Source organism: Dreissena polymorpha, chromosome 4 (assembly GCF_020536995.1).
Source record: "Dreissena polymorpha isolate Duluth1 chromosome 4, UMN_Dpol_1.0, whole genome shotgun sequence".
NCBI lineage: Eukaryota > Metazoa > Mollusca > Bivalvia > Myida > Dreissenidae > Dreissena > Dreissena polymorpha.
The window spans coordinates 18,213,868-18,228,092 of NC_068358.1; the positions used below are offsets into that span (position 1 = coordinate 18,213,868).

The 14,225-nt window shown below is 35.4% G+C and overlaps 1 long non-coding RNA gene across 4 annotated transcripts; it reads right to left on the reverse strand.

The window, feature by feature from the left end:
• Positions 1 to 5,251: 5,251 nt before the first annotated feature.
• On the reverse strand, positions 5,252 to 13,827 carry LOC127880331 (uncharacterized). 4 transcript variants are annotated; one of them, XR_008049527.1, is made up of 6 exons: positions 13,605 to 13,827; positions 11,961 to 12,166; positions 10,984 to 11,204; positions 10,355 to 10,467; positions 8,957 to 9,168; positions 5,252 to 8,395 (listed from the first exon to the last, which is right to left on the reverse strand). It is a non-coding gene; the product is annotated as an uncharacterized LOC127880331 (long non-coding RNA). The 4 variants fall into 4 exon arrangements; XR_008049528.1 differs by lacking the exon at positions 13,605 to 13,827 and having other exon boundaries at positions 11,742 to 13,432; XR_008049525.1 differs by lacking the exon at positions 13,605 to 13,827 and having other exon boundaries at positions 11,961 to 13,370.
• Between the last annotated feature and the right edge of the window lie 398 nt (positions 13,828 to 14,225).

Here is a 14,225-nt window from a genome sequence, read left to right on the forward strand (position 1 = left end):
GAGTATGTGAATTCACTCAATACTTTCTGAGTTATGTGAATTATTTGGTATACTTAAACGGAGCGTCCAGGGGTAGATCAGATCGGCTCAGTGGCATAGAGGGCAGGGCTAACTGCCAAAAATGCGAGATCACGTATGTTTGCTCATATTAGTAAATGAACACGCACATAACCTCCTTGTTTTGTTTCACTGTTTACTAATAAGTCTTTAAAACGAATATTGTATTTATTCACGCAAGAAGTTATACTTTTCGAGTCAAGTTCAAAGCGCTCTTTGCTTAATTGGGTTTTCACTCCGATAATAGTGAACACAATACATTGGAACGCAATAAGTTCACATGCTGGTCAACATGTTTATAAAGTTATATCACTTTAGCACCAATTATGTTTGACTTATGCATGAACAGTTCAAAGGTAATTTTATTTGCTTAATTATGTCCATAACCCCGCTTATTTTAAAACAAAATGACCAAAATGTTGTTTTGTTTTTTGTTGACTGATGGCCTTAACTAATTGTATGTCCCAAAACCATTAAAAGCTGATAAATATGTATGTACTATTTCATCACTTAAGCAAATATACGTTTAAAGTTACCTGCAACACAATAATCTGACGCTCGGACGGACTAATATACACATCAACATGCCCATTCGTCCTCCTAAAACTTGCATGGGAAGAACTGAAGTCACCATAAGTTAGAAAACATTCATACAGATTCAAACTCTTCTGAAAGAAAGCATACAATGACTCTCCCACAGACTAAGTTTTGGAATATTTCACGCAATACATTGCCTGATGGTGCTGAACAATCATATGAAGTCATATCAACGTGTCACCTTGATGCGTTAATACCATCTAAAAGTTTGTATATAAGTTTCATTTAAGTCTAAAAAAGGTGACCCTTGTGACATTGACTTACTGAGCACAAAACAACCATGGTCTTGTTCCCATACAGACACACCACCATATGATATATGAAAGCTCTGTAACTAATGATTCTCATGATTTTAAACTGAATTAAAGTATGATAGCGAACTGTCTGACATACGAACAAAATGTATGCGTCTCGGAATTTAGTGGGGGGGGGGGGGGGATTTTTAGTAAACAACTATAATATAGAAATAAGAACATGAAACATATTTTTTGTATTGTGCTGGTAACAAATAGTCAACGTACAACAATATTTGAACTTCAGGGATAGCCGTGTTCATTTACGATAATGGAATAAAACACTTGATTCAACATGTGTACATATATATAGACACAGTATCATTATATACATCTACAAACAAACAATGATTACAGTAGTGGTTGACCCTATCCTATAATTAGTATAATGTGCGCTGGCTTAAAAAAATATGGCAGTTTTTGTACGAAATACTATAGAAAATATTCAATTAAATTACATTTACAGTAAAAACATGTTGGAAAAACTGAAACGTATATGATAACGATTAATTTATATAGCAAAATATACATTCTTAACATTAACCTAAGAGGAATGTTGCGATTTTTAAGATATTGACAAATGCACATTTCTATGAAGAACGAGATAAACATGCAATTTGTAAAACGATATTGCAGACAACTGTAATGCTTGAATATAAACGGGCGTGTTTATAGATTTTGCATTTTTTACATTTGGCGTGAATTGCTTTTAAAGCTTTACAATGATAAACAAGAGGGCCATGATGGCCCTGTATCGCTCCACTGCTGAAAAAAAGCTGAAACAAATATTCTCGGCATGTGCAAATACTTAAAAATAGGCCCTATTTAAGCACATGTACTATTTTGTGACCCCCTGGGCTGAGTCAAATTTAACCCCAGGGGCATAATTTGAGCAAACTTTGTAAAGGACTACTATACCTCATTACATACAACATGTGGTAGCCCTAGGTACTATAATGTTCAATTTTTGACCCACAGGTTAGTGTCAAATTTGACCCAAAGAGAATAGTTTGAACAAACTTGGTAGAGAACTATAAGATGTTACTGCATACAAAATTTGGTAGCCATTGTCCGAATGGTTTTCGACTATAAGATTTTTAAAGATTTCACAAAATAGGCGTTTTATAAGCGTTTATTCAATTTTATGACTCCCCGGGGCAGGGTCAAACTTGACCCTAGAGGCATTATTTGAACAAATTTGGAAGAGGTTTATTAGATGTAACTACATATCAAATTTGGTAGCCCTAGGCCTAATGGTTATGGACAAGAAGTTTTTCAAGTTTTCACAAAATAGCCTTATATAAGCAAATTTTCAATTTGGTGACCCAGGGCAGGGTCAAATTTTACCGAAGGGGCATAATTCGAACGAACTTGGTAGACAATTATTAGATTTCACTACATTCCAAATTTGGTAGCCCTATGCCTTATTGCTAAGGACAGAAGTTTTTGAAGTTTCACAAGAAGATTTTGTGGCCCCCAGGGCAGGGTAAAATTTGACCCCTGGGGTATATTTGAACAAACTAAGTAGAGGACTATACAATGTCACTACATACCAAATTTTATAGCCCTAGGCCGGATGGTTATGGACAAGAAGTTTTGAAATTTTCACAAAATAGACCTTATATAGGCATATGTTCAATTTTGTGACCCCCGGGGCAGGGTCAAATTTGACCCCAGGAATAAAATTTGATTTTTTTTTGTAGAGGACTATTAGATGTCACTACATACCTAACTTGATAGCCCTAGGCCCAATGGATATGGATAGAAAGATTTTTAAGTTTTCACAAAATAGGCCCCATATAAGCGTATGTTCAATTTTGTGACCCCAAGGGCAGGGTCATATTTGACCCCAAGGGCATAATTTGAACAAACTTGTTAGAGGACTATAAGATGTCACTACATACCAAATCTGGTAGCCCTAGGCCCAATGGTTATGGACAAGAATTTTAAAGTTTTCACAAAATAAGCCCTTAATATAAGCATATATTCAATTTTGTGACTCCCGGGGCAGTTTCAAATTTTACCCCAGGGGCATAATTTGAACAAACTAAGAAGAGAACTATTACATATCACTACATACCAGATTTGGTAGCCCTATGCCATACGGTTATGAACAAGAAGATTTTTAAAGTTTTCACAAAATAGGCCATATATAAGCACATGTTCAATTTTGTGACCCTCGGGGCAGGATCAAACTTGACCCAAGGGGCATAATTTGAACAAACTTGGTAGAGGACTATATGATGTCACTACACATCAAATTTGATAGCCCTAGGCCCAATGGTTATGGACGATAAAATGTGTAAAGTTTTCACAAAATAGACCCAATATAAGCATATGTTTAATTTTGAAACCCCCGAGGCAGGGTCAAATTTGACCCCATGTGCATAATTTGAACAAATTAAGTAGAGGACTATAAGATGTCTCTACATACCAAATTTGAGAGCCCTAAGCCCAATGGTTATGGACGAAAGATTTGAAAGTTTTCACAAAATAGGCCTTATAAAAGCAAATTTTCAATTTTTTGACCCCCGGGGCAGGGTAAAATTTGACCTCAGGGGCATTATTTGAACAAATTTTATAGAGGTTCATTCCAGGAACATTCCTGAGAAATTTCATCAGAATTGGACCAGTAGTTTAGGAGAATATGTTTAAAGGAAAAGTTAACGCACGGACGCACGCATGACGGACACACGACCATGACATAAGCATCTCTGGGCATTCGCCAGTGGAGCTAAAAAACAAAAAATTTAAATTTAACAAAAACACAGCCACAATCGTTATCCCTACCTGGGCTTGAGCCCCTTACCTTTGGATTAAAACAGACTGTCACTGTAAGAGCTTGTTCATCCGAATTTTTACAAAAAATCAAACATTGTATTCATAACATAAACAAACAGAAGCCTTTCAAAATTTCCAAATACTTTGCCGTGTTACTCTTTCTTGTTTTATCAATTTATTATTATTTCTCATACACGCATATGTTTGTTCATTATGATCATGTGTCTATTGTGTTATTGCGCTATCTGATTTACAGTGTTTCAACCTATACCACACAGTTGTAAAAGTCCCTTTAAATACAAAATCGCTATACATGAAGTTCAATGAGCCTATATTCAACATTATAAAGCCCATTATTTCACCCGGAAGTGATCATATGGTCCTATACAAACTGCCAAAGTCAATACAGATGTTGTGTTGTAAGAAGTCAGTTCTACATATTATGCTTATCTTTCTGCAACTGGTGTCAATGTTTTGCTATCTTAAGTCTCCTCAAAGTTATATCTGACGGCTCTACGAGAGATAAGAAGATTGTGCATGTGTGTTTTGTCAATGAAAAATACAAATTGGTGCAGTCTGAAACATGGGCAATGTTCATTTTAAGTGGGTTATTAAAATGTATTAATATATTAGAATATATTTAGCTTGTGTGCTTACACTTTAAAATAAATAAGGCAGTTTATATTGATGTTATGTATTTGTAGGTAGGTTCCGGGTCATATACAAATAGCATAAAACCGTGTTAGAAAATGTATAATACAGCCTAAACAGACCTATTTGTTGAATGTTAATAATCCTTGTAATTATATATTTTTTAAAGATATTCGTAAGTTGTGATAGCTGCCCTCTTTATTTTCAAGGTTGTTAACTTATTTACTTTTACCTGTATAGCAAGTGTACTATAGACAGTATTAAAACAAATATTAATAGAATTGTATGAGTATAGAATTAAGTACGTTCCTACTGATTTAACATATTCGTTTAATAACCATTATTAAGCGAGTTATTTCACCAAGAGTACAATAAAAAGCATAAATTAAGCAGCATTAAGGTATTTATATACTGAAAGCTAACATCTTGGCATGACGGTGTTTTACCATACATTCCTCATTTGTTTACCGTTATATTTTACATGTAGTTACATTAATAAACTTAATAACAATGGAAATCCCACATGATTGATATAGACATGTCCAAGACCGTGTTTTAGTTTTAATTATGTTAATGGTTCAAGGTATGTCCTTGGTATTGCCCTGTGTTGTATAGGCAATTAGTCGCTTGTCTTAGGTAAGAGATAAGCGGGTGTAAGTACTGTTTTATCGGATACCGCCTCCGGAGTTTCATTATTCCTATGGAGATTTTATATTTTGTATTGTTGTCAATGATTGATATGGTAAATTATGCATGAGGTTAAAGTGTGCTGGAGGACTAACAGACGGAATGACAGTCAAAATAAAACAACATGAGCTCCCCATGTTCAATAGAGGCAAGTTATATATAAGTGACAAGACAATCATTCGGGATTTAATTGGCAAAACATGTCGTTTATTGAGAGTTCAACATCAAACTTAGATCGGGAAATACATATCATCAACATAAACATATTTAATTATTTACATACAACTTGTATACATAGAAATGTTGGACAAAAACAACATTATCAGTATAATGATGTTTGTCTTATAAAACACAATTAAATATGCAAGATTATAAACAATATAAAACTCAGGGAGCCAGAACATATAAACATGTTAAAATAAATGCAACAGATGTACGGTTACAGTTAAGATACCATTTTAACTTTTAATATTGAAATCCTCTTAACAGTTATCTCACGATTTTGAAGCTTTTTTCACAATTCAGACAGGGATAACCAATCATGAAGTAATTTAGAAAGACCCTGATCAATATGAGGTACACAAGCGATTGCATGGGGCCTACTGATACTTTCCATAGAGATATTATATTTGCTTATTCAAAATGCTTATTTGGAGAAGATGAACATATAAAGACATGTTTTAAAATTGCATTTCATTCTGTATTTCAAATAAAGACAATACTTATATTGTTACAAAATACTTATATTTGTGTTTGGTATTTAACACATACAAGTTAACTAAGATTGTGTTTTTTTCTATGTAACAATTTGATCAACATTTGTCACACAATCTACACACATCAAGCTATGTTTAGCTATTCAACAACGGAACACACATGTTTCATGCATTCAATAAAAGTAAAATAATAACACCCCCAAGTTTAAGGAAATCTGGTCTTAAAACATTTGCTGAACTTAAACAGTGGGATATTTACAAACAAGAGATGTGTTCGTCAGAAACACAGTATGCCCCCTATTGCGCCGCTTTGATTTTTTTTTTTACCTTTGACATTGAAGGATGACCTTGACCTTGAACGTCCACCACTCAAAATGTGCAGCTTCATGAGGACGCCGCTTTGAATTTTTTTTTACTTTTGACCTTGAAGGATGACCTTGACGGTTGGCCTTGACCTTGAACTCACACCACTCACAATGTGCAGCTTCATGAAAACGCCGCTTTGGATTATTTTTTTGACCTTTGACCTTGAAGGATGACCTTGACTAATGACCTTGACCTTGAACCACTCACAATGTGCAGCTTCATAGGAACGCCACTTTGATTTTTTTTTTGACCTTTGACCTTCAAGGATGACCTTGACCTTTTACCACTCAAAAGGTGTAGCTCCATGAGATACACATGGCTGCCAAATATCAAGTTGCTATCTTCAATATTGAACAAGTTATGGCCAATGTTAAAGTTTTGGACGGACGGACAGACGCAATAAATTTGACATTTGACTTTGAAGGATGACCTTGACCATCACCTTTCACCACTCAATATGTGCAGCTTCATGAGATGCACATGCATGCCAAATATCAAGTTGCTATCTTCAATATTCAAAAAGTTATGGCCAATGTTTAAGTTTTTTTCGGACAAAAGGACAGACTGACATACTGACGGACAGTTCAACTGCTATATGCCACCCTACCAGGAGCATAAAAATGACCCTAATGAAGGCACTGCACTGACAGCAAGTGTGGGATGGTCAACGTGAAAGGTCAAATGCGCTGTTACAAAACTAAATGAAATGTAAATTTTTTTTATCAGCGTATATGTTATGTTGAGATGTAAACACAATTATTAATTTACAAAGCAGACATCTTTATTTTTTAAGCAAATAATATTGCTCTCTATTATTACAAATAGAGACAATTGCAATTTTATACAATTGTTAGCATATGACAACACTTTCCCTTACTGTGTAATTGACTATTTTTTTCTGGTACTGTGCATTATTTTAACAGTTTAATATATATATGAGCATTCACACAGGAAATGTTTTTTTACAAAGGTTTTTACAAACTAAGGTAAACAGTTAGTTTATATTATACAAATGGCAACAATACAAGAATAATTTACATTTAAAATACAATTGTTCTACAGTTGCTTTATGTATAAATGGCAAAATATACCTACAGAATATATACAGTGATCAATAAATCTTGATTAAGTTACTCACTTATTAAAGAGGATACGCATAATAAACTATTGTGTCCAAAAACAAAGTTTAACAATTGTGAGCATACACATCTATGATCTAACAACACAAATTAACAATAATAAGTTTTGACAATTTTCATAAAACTCTTTATTTGTTTTTTTGTTTTTTATAATACTCAGTTTCATTAAAAGCTTTCCCAAACACGCAATAGTCATACTATATTAATTTTACAAACAATATCCATTGAAATCAACAAAGTGGTATTTACAGAATCAATAATTTTAGTTAGATTAAATAATTTTTCCCAGAATGTATTATTATTCCAATGAAATAGTATGCTACTAAACAAGATTCATGATCGAATACCGACCCAAATCAGCAAATTGACTAGTATTGTTTTCGGAAGGATTAAAAGACAGAAAAAGCTGAAGCGTAAAAGTTATAAACCTTCGTGAACAATTCATTAAATTAGCTTATCTATATTACGGGTAAAAACAGACAACTGAAACATATCTTATAATATGAAAATACTCCTTTTTTTTCAATTTTGTCAAAGTTACCAGCATCATTTAAACAGACTTGACAATCTTAGAATATCTTTGATAAAATTGTTTTTCCCATACATATACCATTATAAGGATCAAAATATGTAGTGAAAAATTCATTATACAGACAAAGACATTGGATACAAATGCAATATGTGTGCTTTAAAAAAAAAAAATTAACATGCTATTTTTAACCAAAACTTTCAACATAAAGAGACTGACAGCATCATAATTCCCATGAAACATTGGTCAAATAAAAAATAAAATGTAAAATATTGTTTTTCTTTGAAAACAACTTGGCTGTTACACATACAAAATGTGGCTGTTGACATGACTTTCTGGCTTTCCACTTGAATTGTTGTGATGTGTCATTTCGAACTGAACAAGGTCATTCATTTTCACCCGTCATTAAATTCAAAGAGTCAGAGTAAGTGCTGAACAAACCTGGAGGTACGTAAAGACTAGCACATCTAAAAAAGTATTTATCTATGGACTTCTTAGGTTTGACTGGGGTCAATATGGTAACAACTGCTGCAACAGGCTGTGTTTCTGATTGAATGGTTTGATTTCATCAAATGGCATCTGAAAACAAGAAATACTTGTTACTGTAAACGCCAGTATTTCATTTTATTTTTGATACCGATGAAAAAAAACAAGAACAAGCACATGACTTGGTATTTCAAGGTTTTACAACTAATCCGATTTGAATCCATAGAGGAAATGAAGGTCCTGAGATTATTTATAAAATAATAATTGATAATACATATTTATATTGAAGTATGACCATTTTATTACCAAACAATTTGGATTAAGATTTGATGAAGATACATTTTGCCATTGGACTCAAATATCTTTTGAGAAGTAGTAAAAAGGGTTTGCCACCATGCACCCACATTTTACTTTAGTCTCAAAATTCCACTTATGTAAAAGAAAAAGAACCAAAATACAAAAGAAGGCAAGTTCACAGTTTTGCAAATATCTTTGTTTTAATCAAACTAGAAGCAATACTTTTTGAGTTTAGACTTGACATACAAATTCAACAAATGGATGCACGTATGGACGGACACAGGTAAATCTACATGAATCTACACATCTGTGGACTTGGGGGCATGCTAAAAACATTCACACGACTTGAATACTCACCTGAGGTTCGCTCTGCAAGATCTTTGCAGACCGAGGGTCCTGCACCATGGATATACCAGAATCTTGAGATGATGAGTGCCACTGGTTCATGTGCTGTTATGATGTTCAAAGACGGAGGGTTTCACACCATAGAGATGCCAGTAACTCGAGATGATGACTGTCGCTGGTGCAAATGCTTCAAGAACAAGCTCAATGCTTTGATATCAGGGTTTCTGCAATTAAGTATGTCATGTGTCAATTAAGACAACTATTTTTAAGAATTTACTAGCATTTCATAAAAATCATCAAAATGCGGGTTCAACCCTGGCAACACAATACTCTCTCAAGAAGATATTAACTTTAAAAAAACTTGAGCTTTGACACAGACGTGACGAACTCCCCCACCTGAAGAGCGGATGAAAATAACTTGAAATAGGGAACACCATGCTGAATGTGTAAAATGCACCCATGACCCCGTGACCTAGTTTTTCGCACGGCATGGCCCATGTTCGAACATGACCTACAGATCATCTAAATAAAACTTCTGCCCAAGTTTTTTGAAGAGGGGATGATAAGTGCTTGAAATGGAGAGCAGAGACCAAACTGAAAGTGTAAAACGCATTAAGTGACCCCATGACCTAGTTTTTGGACCAGCATGGTCCATGTTCGATCATGGCCTAGAGATTATCTATATAAAAAGCCTGACCAAGTGTGGTGAAAAGCGGATGATAAGTAATCGAAATAGAGAGCGGACACCAAACTGAATGTGTAAAACGCACTAAGTGACCCCGTGACCTTGTTTTTTGCCCTCATGGCCCATGTTCAAACTTGGCCTAGAGATCATCTAGATACAACTTTTGACCAAGTTTGGTGAAGATTGGATGACAACAACTTGTATTAGAGAGCGGACACTTAATACGGACAGACCGACAAACAGACCGACAAGTTCACTCCTGTTTACCCCCCTAAACTAAAAGGTACAAACAGCACTGATCCCTCTTTGTAATTCAATGTTAGTTTAAGAACCATATTTACAGTTCATATGGAACATGATTTTGTAAAGAGTGAAAGAGTCAGATATGTTGGTACCTGCTGAGAAATTGTTTGCTGTTGTTGTTGTTGTGGTTTTGAGTTTAATATAACTCTAGATGTTAAATTTTAAATGCAAATTTGAGGGTTTAGCTTTGAACTTGTGCACTGTCTTTACATTTCTTTATAAGATAAAGTAGTTTGTGGCTGAACCCTTAAACTTAGATTAGATAAACTGGTCAATTTATTGAAGAGCAGAAACCCAGTTTGCTAGTTTGTATTGGGTTTTACCTATTGGGTATTTGTGAAAGCAAAAGGTTTAGGCTATTACAACTGGGTCTCCTGAATGCTTTGCACAGTGGCCCCTTTTGCAATGGCAAGGTGACTTACCTATTGATATGCAGAGTTTGATAATGTGAACATCGCTCACTGGGCTTGAACTTGTGAGTATAAAGCCTTTGTGAACAGATAGAGAAACCTTAGGGCATCCAAGGAATGTGTCCCTGTAAACAAAATAATTTAATTGCATTCTGAAATGGCATCAGTTATATAAGAAGTAAATCAATGTCGTTTGAGTGATAACAATATTTAAGAAATAAAGTATGTTTGAAGGATCTTGAAACAAATGGGCTTTAAACTAAACACTTGATACAAACATAGCCTTCTATATATTGTACACTTGATACAAACATTTTGTGTCCCTCTGGAACTAATATTTATTATTATAATAAGTTATGTGCAACACTAGAAAGGTGGGACGGACATAAGGATGAAAGTAAGGACGAGTAGAATTGCAGACAAGTACACATGTGTACGCCTCCCCCCCACTGAGCCCTTTCAAGGCAATACAAATGGCGGCTATTATAAATATTTAACACTTACATAAATGATTTGTTTAAGTTAGCAGCCAGGATAGAGTTTTATCAATATTTAACACAAACTGTTTGAATTAAAACTAAAATTAAAAATGAGTGAAACACTGCATGTTATAAATAGTTAATTACATGTACATTACCAACCTACATGTACCTTATTGACAAGGTAAACTTGGCCCCTGGCCAAGAAAGTATGGAGCCCCAGGTTCAGAGTGGCTCCACCCTGCGGGTAGGTATAGTTGAGCATTTGCCCCAAGGTCCTGGGCCAGGAAGTGTCACTGGGCGTCTGGGACCAGCTGACCATACAGCCTGTTGTTCAGCTAGGTACCGATCTATGATTGCATAGGTTCCTGTAGGAACAGGCTCTTAAAACAAAATCCAAGAATTTAAATAAACGTTGAAAATAAATGACGAAAAGACTTTTAAAATGAGCTGAAGGCTTTTACATAATTATTTTACTAAAATTAAATATAATTTAACAATTCTATTAAAGCAGATTTTTATGCAAGGATAAACTTTTGGTTCAGGGGCTTAATTTTGGTCGAAATTATACAAAACTTAATGCCCTTACCTTCTATGATTAAAATTGATATCAGATCAAGTGCTATTTGCATTTTATGTACTAAGTGTGATCAATGTAAAAGCACATAATTCCCATTTTATGCTAGGAACTTTTCAGGCACATAAAATACTGATGTTAAGTGAACTATATGAGCCTCATTCTGGGAAAATAGGGCTTAATGTATGTGCAGTCTGCACAGGCTAATCTGGGATGACACTTTAATAAGACTATGACACTTTAATAGGACTTTATGTATGTGCAGTCTGCACAGGCTAATCTGGGATGACACTTTAAGCACATACATGAAGCCCCATATCCCAGAACACCCCTAAGATACTACTTATTTTTCTTGTTGCTGCTGCTGCGACTGGGCCATGGACAGAGATGGAGCGAGTCCTGACGCCGAAGTCCCCACCCCAAACCAGAGAATTGCCAACAACAACTGTTGTTGAATGGCGTCAATCGCAAACTGCTCTCCAGGCCTAAGGTTCACATTATTCGAGAACAACATAATGAGGTCAGTCACATTAACGGACGTGTCACGCAATGCCTGCTCTACCTGTTGGATCAGATCGTTTCAGTTTGAGCGACTTGTCCGGCCTAATTTGTCGACGCCCATCATCCAATTGTTGCTAAGCGACATCGATGCTGAGACGGAAGTCGAACTCACCAAGGCTCTGTTGGAAGTGTTGATGAAGCCAACATGGGAGGAGATATTGATAGGAGGCTTGGTAGTCTGACGCAAGATGTCTTCGTGCTGAATTTCTTAATAACGTAGAATCAATTTTTACGCGCACCAACTTGAAATTTTTGGTTTTGTAGCAAGGTGTTATACATGTGTTGTGTATTTATTTTTTGTAAATCAAAAACAGGCATAACTTGAGCAATTTAGAATGTGAGATAGTACACCTTTAATTGTGTGACTATAGAACTTTAAATTTGAGACTACATAATTTTAAATGTGATACTCAGCAATTTAAAATGTGAGACAACACAACTTTAAATGTTACAATCTACGTACTAGTATTTAAGTGTGAGTCTGCACACCTTTAAATGTGACAGTTTATGACTTATACCTGAGACTTAACAACTTTAAATGTGTGACGATACAACTGTATGGCATTTAATAAGAAACAATAGATGTGAGTTCAAAATAGTAATTAAACTTAGTGAAATAAGCAAACTAGAGCTTTGTCACAGATGTGACGAATACCCCCACAAGCCCCATTGATACATAATATTTTGCATGTCGTCTTCACAAAAACAGCGGGCACCATGCTCAATTTTTAAAATGCACTAAGTGACCCCTTGACCTAGTTTTTCACCCAGAAAGGCCCATGTTCTAACTTGGCCTTAAGATCATCTCCATAAAACTTCAGACCAAGTTTGGTGAAGATCGGATGTAAACTACTTGAATTAGAGAGCGGACAACATGCTGAATGTTAAAAATGCACAAAGTGACCCGGTGACCTAGTTTTTAAGGCCCGGAATGGCCCATGTTCAAACTTGTCCTAGAGATATTAGAAAAAACTTGTGACCAAGTTTGGTGAGGATTGGATGAAAACTACTTGAATTAGAGAGCGGACAACATGCAGAATGTTAAAAACGCACCAAGTGACCCCGTGCCCTAGTTTTTAACCCGACAAGGCCCATGTTCGAACTTGGCCTAGACATCATGTAGATACAACTTCTGACCAAGTTTGGTGAAGATCGGATGAAAACTATTTGAATTAGAGAGCAGACACTTAATACGGACCGACAGACAGGCCGAAAGACCGACAGACAAGTTCACTCCTATATTCCCCCCTAAACTTCGCCTGTTATTCTGATAAAAAACTTTTATATGTGCTATAACTAGGGACTAGCTTTGTGCAGAGTTTATTTTAACCATTTTTGGATTGGGACAATTCGTAAAAAATCATAGTGTTTTGAATTTAATTGGAAAAATGGTTGTAGATTTTGCTAAACATAATTTAAAAAAATAGAATAAGTGCTATCAAGATAATTGCACAAAGGTTCAACTTATAGAGCTGCATAAGGAAACAAACTCAATTTGTAACCTATTAAAACATTGTTTGGGGTCAAAATCTTGAATTGAGAACTTAAGCCAGTAATTATGGAAAAAATAAACTGTTTAAGATTAGGAATGGGACTCAATTTTGGCCCCAATTTCGACAAAATGAATAACACTGTATGATCTTACCTGAAGCTCAAGAAGCTGAGCTGATATGCTGGCCTCGGGATATTGCCAAAGGCTGAATTTGAGTTCTGATTAATTCAATGTTGCAACCTATCAAAACATTCTTTTTCTTCCAGGAAACCATGAATTGAGAACTTAAGCCAGTAATCATGGATATAGACTTTTTGAGATGAGAATTGGGCTGAATTTCGGCCCCTATTTCAACAAAATAATTAACACGTAAGGTCTCACCTGAAGCCTCAAGAAGCTGATATGACATGCTGGCCTTGCTGATATTGATAAGAGCCGAGTTTGAGTTCTTCTTTCTTCAGATTGAGAGTCGAAGGGCGTACTGGACCACACAACAAAACTGCTGTTATTTTTCAATGCCTTCTCTGCATCAATTCAATGCGAGGCCTTTTAGGCTTGGAGTGCTAAGTCCTCATACCAAAACCAGACATGTTCACTTTAAGCACCTTGTTCACAATAGTGGGCGTAATTCGGGCTGTGGCACACCCCATGGATGTATGGATCTCTTAGTGTTTACAACAAGGTCTTTACTTGCCTTTCTGTGTCATCATGGATGTATTGTGCTCTGGGTGTTTACAACCAAGTCTTTACTGTCTTTCTGTGTCAGCATGGATT